The following is a 10942-nucleotide window of genomic DNA, read 5'->3' on the forward strand; positions in this document are numbered from 1 at the left end:
TATATATATATATAGTTATTACTCATTCATAAAAATCCTTTCATTATTGTTAACGGCTTTTGTATTTACCTGTTGTTTATATGTTTTGAAAACTCAATAAAACTTGTTTTTAAAAAAATACTGACGCACTTCAACAATTGTTCGCTGCCTGCTTGTTCTGGGTCTGTGATGCATACGTACAGAAAACGAACACAGCTAGTAAACTAGCATTTTCAGGAGGTGTGCAATGACAACCTCTAAATTTGTCCAAAGAGAATTTTATTTTAACAGCTGCTTTTTATACAGCCTATCACTTGCCAGTGACAGCAAAATAAATGATGTAGGGCACAATTGTATGAGTCGTAATCTCTGCACTGCAATGACCATAAACATTTACATTCCAGATTCTGTTTATTTTCACTAAAGATGAACTACAGGAAACTTATTAAATCAATCAATGCATTGCTACTATTATCCAGGAGACATGAATAGGTTTTAAAAACAACATTTATATGTTTCTCTATTCAACTGGCTTGTAGCTTTAGCTACTCATTTGTCCTGACCAACAGAAATCTGGTATATCCTAAAGCCATTAAGTCTTGTGCTTATCACTAAGCAGCACCAGATCTACTATATGCTACCATATTTGGCCCACCCATGAAGTGTTAAATGGCTGATTCCTTCTCCAAAAACAGAATCCAGGAGCAAATTAAGAAAATGCAATTAAATGAATGAAATAAGGAGCTTTAGTTTAATTGCTCTTCATATTGAATATACTTCTAGAGAAGTCATGATTCAATTCTTATAGCCGAGTCGAAGCCCAATACCCAATAAAGTCACTGCAATTTTAGAACAAATAATGACACTTCACCCTTCATCCCATTACACTTTCATACTTATACTTAACTTTTAGAATGATAAAAAAAGATTTAGGCAAAAACAAAATGTAACACTAACATTACAATTAGTTATACAATCTGCCATATATACCCCATCAATATAGCCCACCAAGTGGACCAGAAGTGGTACAAACAAATATATATATATTTCCACTTTCTACTAGTAAGGCAACTCCCTGATTCCCAGTGTAGCAAAACAGAGAGCTCCCCCACCCAAACCCATCATTGTAAGCTATTTAAGGATACATGTCCCATTGTTTAGATAGCATTCTTTTCAGCAGCATCAAACATGCATATCTACAACAGACATCAGTATTCTCAATGATGGCCAAATCTAACAGATGTTGGCAATTTAAGCTGGCCATACATGTATAGTTTTGGAATGAGAGAAATCCACTCTATATACTCGTACATCGGCTTCCTTCACGTGGCTTCGGGTCGGCCGAACATGCTCAGCATGTTCGGCTGACCCGAAGTGCAGAAGGAGTTCGACTCAGCCGATCCAACATCTGGATCGGCTGAGCTGAACCTCCGGCAGGCTACTCACTGCTGTTCGGTCTATTCTTAAAGATGCCGAACAGCAGTGAGTGAATAGCCGAATGCCGCTGAGCAGGTACCGAGCAGAACAGAAAAAGCGTTAAAAAAGGTTAAAAAAAGTAAATAGAAAACGATTGTGCGGAGCTAGCAGTGACAGCTAGCTCCACCCAATAGTTTCCTATTGTCCGGCGGCTCTGCTGCTGTCAAATAAAAAAAACTCTCCTGGGCGCCTCCCGCTGATGTCAGAATAGAAAAAAAAAAAAAATTCCTATTGAAAAGCATTGGTACATTACTATTGGCTATTTCAATTTGCAATAGCCAATAGTAAACTAGCATTGTACCCGCCCTCTGCTGATGGACCTGATGGAGAACTGCAGCAGAGGGCGGGTACACTGCTCACTTAAATTTTGATAATGATTTTAGTGTATTTTTAGTGAAAATATTGATTTGGTAAACATTTGTGCAACTGTCGCAGAACTGTCGTGGAACCTACAAAATAAGTAGCACCATCTTTTTCTTCTACTGGGCCTGTGCTTTTAGAAAATGTATGGTTTGGGGGGTCTTTTACAAACTCTGAAAGCTGCAGTTAAAAAAAAAAAAGTTAAAGTGAATCTGCATCCAGAACATTCAGGTATTTATGTATTCTTTACAATTTGATTTGAAACAAGCACCACTGTACTCGGTAGCTCCAGGCACTGTGGAGCAATTCATCCTCTATGTTCACAGCATAAGTACCTAATTCCATAATGTGCCATTATTTCTCAGCAGCTCAGCTCCCCCTGCTTCCCCTCCCAGAGCGTTTACATTACAGATTCAAAGGCTGGAAGTCTGCCAAGTCACTGCTGAAAAGCGGGAGCAGGATGATATAAACTGCCCTAGGGAATGACTTTCAGTGTTTCTTCTGTGCACTTTGAGGATCAATTGCTCCATGGTGCCAGCAGCTACAGTAATTAAAGACCTGTTTTAAAGCTCATTTATGGCCTGTAAGGATATGTCAATACTTAAACGCCCATTGCCTTGCCAAAGGTATTACTAATATGGTACATAATTAAAATCTGTAAAGAAATACTGCAATACCAGATCTTATGTGAAGGCACTGAGGGAGAGCGAGTGCTTGGCATCCTGAGCATCATAAAATAGAATGACCAAATTCAGATATATATGTACAGATATGCACACTGCTTTAGACTGTAAATGAAACCTGATGAATAATCTGTAGCAAAAATTGATTTTCTCCCGGAGATCCGGACTCTAAAAGTAATGCCCCACTGTGGTTAAATAAGTCTATCTACCGAATCCAGCAATCTGGGTCAGTTTAGGATACCACCAATATTGATGCAATTGTTTATCCTGGGTCCTGTAATGTCACATTCGATGAATCATGTTTAAATTATATGTGGATTATCCATCCAATCTGTGTGTGTCTTGAAGTCTGCAGACGATGTTTGTATTTTTAACTCTTGTTGGTGAATAGACGGTGGTCTCTATACCATTATCCTTTTGATATTTTTGTACTAATAAATACCTTTAATATATACATTTATTTGCCCGTCCCGTTCCACTAGTGACCTCTTGGTTTGGCTAATTCTGTATAGCCAACCCTCCCAGTTTTTCCTGATGAATGATCTCACTGATATATTGGTACAAACTTTCTTATGAGTAACATTCAAAACAATATTTTTGGCTATTTTTTAAATTACTAAATCATTTTAACTAATTTCCCCAGTGACAAGGCTGATTAAATAATTAATTTTTTTACACTTCGTGAATCTCATCAAGACATATTTACCATAAATTCCCACATGAAATCAAGATAAAACAATTTCCTTCTGAAAAATATGCTTAAAGCAAAATTCTTTCACAGTAAATTACATATAATACTAGTAAAAGTATAAAGCCTTTTATATTTATAATTTGAGGGCAATTTGTAGGGCAACAATACCCACCCAGTGAAAGAAAGCTTAGAACTCAGCTCACTTCCTACGTGAGAGCTCCTGGTTGTTGTTTTTTTACCTTGCAAAAGTACTCAGGCTGGCGTGCCTCAAAGCCTGCAACCAAGATCCTGATTCATCATCCTCATGAATTCCTCATGCAATTCTAAACTCTGACAGACCTGAGCTCTTTAAGGAGACTCCATGGCCCCCCACCTGAGCCCTTTCAAGGAGACTCCATGACCCCCCACCCTCAATTTTATGAGCAAAGCGGATCTTTCTGAACAATTATTCAACAAATTCAGGGGATTCCAAGACAGTTAGAGATATTTCCCTTTGCAGTCACATCAAGTTGGGGAGGTTTTCAAACCAAAAGATTTTCAAACCAAAACTTGCATTTTGTTTCAAGGATCCCAGTAGCCAAATACCACCTCCACCACATGCACATGGTTTTAAGTCCGAAACCATAGATGAGGTATCCCCAGCAACTTATTGGGTCACTTTCATAATCTTTTGTGCCCCACCATTAAGGATACATATCTGACTATCTTAACAGACTTATTCCTCACAACACTCATTGCATAATAAACAACTTAACAAGAGATACCACTAGGTATTGCCCTTAAACTCTGTAATCCACATTTGAAATGTATAACCATTACTTCTCTTGGGTCTGTTCTTAAGTTTCTTGTTAAATAACAATATTTGCTATAGTGCCCCACTGGGTTACTCTGGTCTTCCTGGTCCACCTAAGAATACTGGACATACATAAATGGAAGAATGAAATGAGTACTCTTCCAATGCTATAATTAATACCCAGCACCCTCCACTCTGTACCTTTCTTCACTGAGCATTGCGTCACATGATTCCAAGGTCTCAGACAAATTGTGCATCTGCAGGAAGTGAATAATAGAATGAGCTAGTTATAGTTTATTGATGGTAACAAGTATTTGAAAAAAAAAAAAAATTTTAAATACAGTTTTTTAAGGAGCAGTGATTTTAACATTGCTTAAAGGGTAACAATAAAAATGAAAAATTCCTTTAAATATCGTGCCTGGCGGGGTCCCCTTAACCTGCCTGTAAAGTGATGCATCTGTATGATGTATAGAGCCTGCTGCAGCAAAACTGATATTTCTAAAGAAAAAAAAAATCACTTCCCCCTCCCAAACAATACCAGACCATTTAAGTCTGACAGGAATGTTAGGAGGGACCCCATTCCTACCAGACCCCTTAGGGTCTGGTAGGAATATTTAGGAGGGATCCTGTGTAAAAAAAAGAAAATACAGTGTGTGGGGTTCCCCCTTAAAGTCAAACCAGATCCTTAAGGCCTGGTAGGAATATTAAGGAGGGACCCCATGTAAAAAAACAAAAAAAGTGTGGGGTTTCCCCTTAAAGTCATAGTCTGGTAGGAACTTTGAGGAACCCAACCCCCAAAAATGTGGGGTCCCCCTTAAAAATTCCAAACCCGGCCCTTGATCCGAGCATAGGTCTGGCAGGGCCGGAAAGGGGGGGGGGGGGGGATACATGCCCTTGGCACTGGGAGGGTGCTTTTTCAGGGTCGCCCCTGGAAAAGCACCTTGTCCCTGTGACAATGGGGACAAGGGCCTCTTCCCCACAAGCCCTGGGGTGTTGGTTTTTGGGGGTGCGGCCAGGAGGGCTTATTCACATCAGGGTACCCTTTTAATAAAGGGGCTCTTTCAGAGTACTGATCCCTGATTGGGCAAAGTCTTGCACCTCACCTGTGGTCAGGTGCAAGCCTTTAGCCAATTAGGGCTTCACAATGCACATTGCCTTGTGGGCCGTCCAGCGGTCGAACAGACCGCCGAACGCCCTTATAGTTTGTGTGTTCGGCGAACACACAACATGCAGCCAATCCCTAATAGTTACACCAATCTATTTAGTATTTCCTTCACTCTTTTAGGGCTTGTTCACACCACATCCAGTGCGTTCCAGCATGGTTAGTGGCCAGAATGCACTGGATTGCATAATTAAGCCTCCCTGCTTTCTGGGGCAGGAGGGGGCATGGTGGTGCCATTCAAGTGGTGGTGGAATGGCACCACCACACCCCCCTCCCACCCCAGAATGCAGGAAGCCTTAATTATGCAGTCCATTGCATTCCAGCCACTAACTGTGCTGGAACACACTGGATGTGGTGTGAACAACCCCTTAACCTTGAGAGCTTTTCATCTAGAAGAAAAAGGACAGACTGTTACAATAATAAATTGGTACTTTACCTCAGCTCAGTCCAAAACCACACCCAGGTAACCCCAGATGTCTCTCTGCCCATCAAGCTCAGAGGAACATCTACTTAGCTATAGCCATCCTTACTGGGTGGTAGCCATCCTCACTGTTGCCACCAGTTGCATACTTAAAGTGACATTAAAGTCAAAAAAATGTTTCCCTCCCCCCATGTTAATGTTAGCACTTACCTTAAATGATGTCTCTTATTCCGATCTTCTTTCCTGATGTTTTCATCTGTCCCTCCAGCGGTGCGGTGGCTCTCCGATCCAGCGCTGACTGCTCTGTCCCTCCGATCCAGCTGTGTCTGCATTGCTAGCAGTAGATATAGGCAAAAAAAACGGAGGGTTTAGAACCCTTTATCTGAATTGCAACACTGTAGAATGTATAAAAACATTTTAAAATATTCAGTAAGAAGCCTGAATGAAACTATATGAAAAACAATCCCGAAGCCTGATGCCATCTGAAAAAAATAACTGAATTGAAGGTGAGCCCAAAACAGGCAGGCATGGGGCAAAGGACTGGTCACTAGTATTTCTCGTGGTCTCCCTACCACTGATCTCTTCCCCATAACTGACATACAATGCCTTGATCTGCAGTCTGTGTGTGGAGGTGGTCAACCTGTAAGACATGGCCCAACTATGTCAGAACTGTAGGAAGGTGACCTTTAGGTCCACACCTAACAGCCCCTCCTGGCAACTGGAGTTGTTAAGCCAGTTATCCAGTCCCAGAGGCCACACATTTGCAGGGTTGACACCCTCAGGGTTCCACTTGTTCCACCATTTCTCACATACATTTGCATTTACCTTGACAGGCCCTTGGCAGAAGTACCATTTCACTTTTTACTTGAGGCCTCAGTTACACGTTTCCAATGGTCAAGAGGGTTAACACCACTTCAGAGGCCCGTGCCACACAGGTGCTCTGAGTTACAGGAGGTGCATCCAGGGAAACCTACCAACCATCACCAAAGATAATCCTTAACAGAGCTTGGAAAGAGGTGTCTGCCCAGCTGGCCGAGGGACATCTGTTGTTACGGTAATGACCGCTGCTGAGGATCGATGTGAGGGGAATGAGGTGTCTGCAGGATGGAGGTTGTGTCACCATATTATCAGATCTGTTTGGCCGGCCTCGATGCCAATTGGCTGGGAAGCCGGCTTCCCAGCCAATCAGCATCGAGCCAGCCAAACAGAATGGAGTCAGCTTCCATGGCAAGCAAGACACCGGGCGGTGGGTAATGAAACGTCGTCTGGCTCCCGGATTTCCAGGAAAGACAGCTCAATGCTACCGGAAGTACCGGTATCGGTATTCAGTATCGGCGAGTACCGAAATATAAATATCGGTACTCTTACTCGATACCGAAAACCGGTATTGGTGCATCCCTACTGATTTCCCCCATTCCTACATACAGTAATGTCTTCCCATGCTAGAATGTATAGGCAAGACACACCAGTACCACCTAGTGGACAATACTGGCCGTGAGCCACTGCAGAAAAAAGAATGCACACCCATATGGCAGTAACACCCTGTTACAAACCTGGTAGAGGAAGTGTTTTGCTCTCTCATGTCAAAGCATCCAGGAAGTTGAACAGTGAGTATTACAGCAAAGATATCACAAAATTCCACTCCAATTCAACTGACACCAGCAGTCACAGGCAGCAGTGCCTTAGATCTCACAATGCAGATATACTGTTATAAGGCTGTAGACATATGCAAGGATGTACACTGCTATTTTTTAGGGGGAATTTCAGCTAAAAAGTACTGTAGTTTTATTCGAGGTACTGTTTAGGCACAATCGACAGGTTTGTTTTAAAGAGGGCAAAAACCTTAATCTTATTTATAGTTCAGTCCATATCAACAAGAAATATGGTGGCTCAATCACAAAACAAAATCCCAAAATACCCTACCATAAATTTTTTACATACAGCACCCTCCCTAGGTTGACTGCGAATGACCACTCTTTCATTACCCCTTGCCCACCCAACAATCACAAAAAAGATTATAATCATAAATACAAGATGAACCCATCTTTTGGCCTCGCATGTATATGTACACTTTAGTCAGCATCACTGTGTAAGCCAGGGCAGCACTGGTGATTGTGCCCATCACTGCTTTGAGCCATTTCCACAGTTGAAATTAACAGGTATTGGGTGGTAAAAATGCTCCCACCACCACCTAGCCCAGGTGGGCCAGTAATGGCACCTCAGTATTGGCACGCCACCACCATCTTCTTTGTGTAAACACACACCCTCCTGGCTGCCTGCTAAAGGTCTCTAATGCTCACTGAAGCTTCATGTGGCCTGCGGGCCAAAAGTTTGACATCCCTGAAGTAAAACTTTAAAACCCAAAATTATATAATACTTAAATGCAAAAAATGTAGTATATACTACTGCTCCGCAGCCACATGATGTGAGCAGGCTCCAATAAAATCAAAGGGTTTTCATATAAAATTATTTTTTTTCAGCAAAACACATTTTATACATTTTAAAACACCTCTACAGATCTCCTTCCCCAGTTTTGTACAGGAAAAGATTTTAAGTATAACCACAAAGCCAATGTATTTTTTATATTTAACCTTTTGGATGTCAGAGCTTTATTTAAACCAATGTTTAAACTTCATTGAGGTAAATAATCCAAAACATTTAAAAAATATATAATACATCAGTAAGCAGTAAGGTAAATGATACCAGATCTTTTAAAATCTTGTAAAATAGCTCCCTCTTGAGGACATTGCTGGAAGCGAAAAACATGGTTTGAATGGTATTCTTGTTAAACTGAAATTAATTTTACCTAAAAATAAATAAAGAAATAAAACAACAAATACATTTACATGTATTTCTACACCTGTACCAGTCTTTCAGGGTAACATTTAGGGTTGTGTTCATCAAGGATTCACTGTTGAAATGTGCCCAGTAAAAAAATAAGCTAAACTCACCCAAGTAAGATTCTATGAGATTCACACAGCATTTTCTGGCAGGATTAGTCCTATGTATTATATCACATCATAGTTACATAGTTACATAGTATTTGGGGTTGAATAAAGACATACGTCCATCAAGTCCAACCCATATAGGTCCACGCATCATCTCATTCTTAGGGATACTGGTATCCCTGGATATTACGGTCCCTCAAGAAATTGTCCAAACGTTTCTTGAACAAATCTATACTCTTGGCTGAAATCACTGCCGATGGCAGTGAGTTCCAGACCTTAACCGCTCTTACTGTAAAGAACCCTCTTCGCCCATTGTGCTGGAATTTTTTCTCCATCAACTTTAGGTGGTGGCCTCTAGTCTTTGTAATGGAGTTAATCTCAAACAGTTTGTTGCCAATGTTGCTGTCACCATTGAACATCTTGTACATGAAAATCATATCCCCCCTTAATCTCCTTAATTCCAGCATAAACATGTTTAAGGTCAGAAGCCTTGTCTCATAGCTCTGGTCCTCCATTCCCCCAATTAGTTTTGTTGCCCTCCGCTGGACTCTCTCCAGTTCAAGGACATCCCTTCTCAGTACCGGCGACCAAAACTGGACCGCGTACTCCAGATGTGGCTGAACCAACAATCTATATAGAGGCACAATTATAGACTTGTCCCTGCAATACATCCCCTTCTTAATACAGGACAAGACCCTGCTAGCTTTGTTTACCGCAGCTTGGCACTGCAAGCTACCATTCAGTTTGTGGTCTACAATGACCCCCAGATCTTTTTCTATTTCTGACTTCCCTAGTGGCATACCCATAATAGTATAGCCCATTTGTTTATTTTTATGTCCAAAGTACATTACTTTGCATTTATCGACATTAAACCTCATCTGCCATAGTATTGCCCACTCCCCTATTTTATCCAGGTCCTCCTGCAATGTTATATTGCATCCATCCATCCTCCATCCTCCATCCATATCTCTGCTTACCCCCTCATAAAAAGTTAGCAAGTTAGTCAGGCAGGAACGGTCTTTCCTGAACCCATGCTGATTGTCATTAACTATGCCCTTATCCAAATTTTACCAAATAGTCCTTAATTATGCCTTCTAACACTTTACAAACTATCGATGTTAGACTGACTGGCCTATAGTTCTCTGGTTGTCATCTAGCCCCCTTTTTGAATATTGGAACTACCGTAGCCCTCCGCCAATCACATGGTACCCTACCAGTCACTAAGGATTCCTTAAAGATTGTTTGTTAGAATGTTTCCAGAATGACTATTAATAGCACAGAAGCAGCTTTTTTTTACCTTTGGACACATTGTTGTAGGAATGTTTTGGGCGAATATTGGTAAATAACAGCAATGACTTTTCATTCATTTGCTGACATGTTTTGTGTGCATGTAAAGGCAGGCGTACCAATACTTTTGGCAATATAGTGTATGTCATTAAAGAAAAAAACAGTGCTGGCTGGTATCCCCATAGCAAGGGAGTGGAAAGCACGCAGTCCCCCACAACGCTAATACCAGTCCACATGCCCTTCAGAATTGGGGGGGTGCTTTAAAAATGGGGAAAATGGAGGCTCTCATAGATTATAGTTAGGACCACACTACACAGATGGGTCGTTAGGAAGCATTGTGGCTACCACATATTCTGCAGAAGACATACAGCTAATATCTCTGTTTTTAACCTTAGTAGGGATGGGCTCGATGTTCAAGTCGAGCATGAATTTGACTCAAATATCAGCAGTTCATATGTTCAGTGAACACACAAACTGTCAGGGCACCACACGGTGCCTTGTGAGCCTTGATTGGCCTGTTCACACCATATGCAGTGCGTTCCGGCCACGTTCCGGCTGGAACACTCACTTTTTTGCTGGGCAGAAGGGGGCGTGGCGGGCCATTGAAGTGAATGGTGCGGTAGCCACGTCCTCTGGCCGCAATGCGATCGCCTTCATGGGATCGCAGGGCACATTGTGCCTGCAGTTCGGTCCGTTGCGGTCAAAATAGTGCTTGCAGCATTTGTGCTTTGACCGTGAGGGAAACCCCTCGTGGTAAGCACGGTCACGAAAACTAGTGTCCCTGTTAGAAGAGTCCCCATCTATTCCTGTTCTGGTGACAACTCAAAATTTTAGATTTTCTTTGTTTTATTGATAGAGTGCAGAGGTTACCGGTGTGACGCAGAGGTCAGCAGTGTGATGCAGAGTGCAGAGGTCAGTGGTGTGACTTACAGTGAAGAGGTCAGTGGTGTGATGCAGAGGTCAGCAGTGTGATGCAGAGGTCAGCTGTGTGACTTACAGTGCAGAGGTCAGCCGTGTGACCTACAGTGCAGAGGTCTACGGTATGACATACAGTGCAGAGGTCAGTGGTGTGATCTACAGTGCAGAGGTCAGGGTGTGATGCAGAGTGCAGAGGCCAGCGGTGGGGGGGGGGGGGGTTTTGT

This window comes from Nanorana parkeri, unplaced genomic scaffold (assembly GCF_000935625.1).
Source record: "Nanorana parkeri isolate BGI_ZX_2015 unplaced genomic scaffold, ASM93562v1 scaffold450, whole genome shotgun sequence".
Lineage (NCBI taxonomy): Eukaryota > Metazoa > Chordata > Amphibia > Anura > Dicroglossidae > Nanorana > Nanorana parkeri.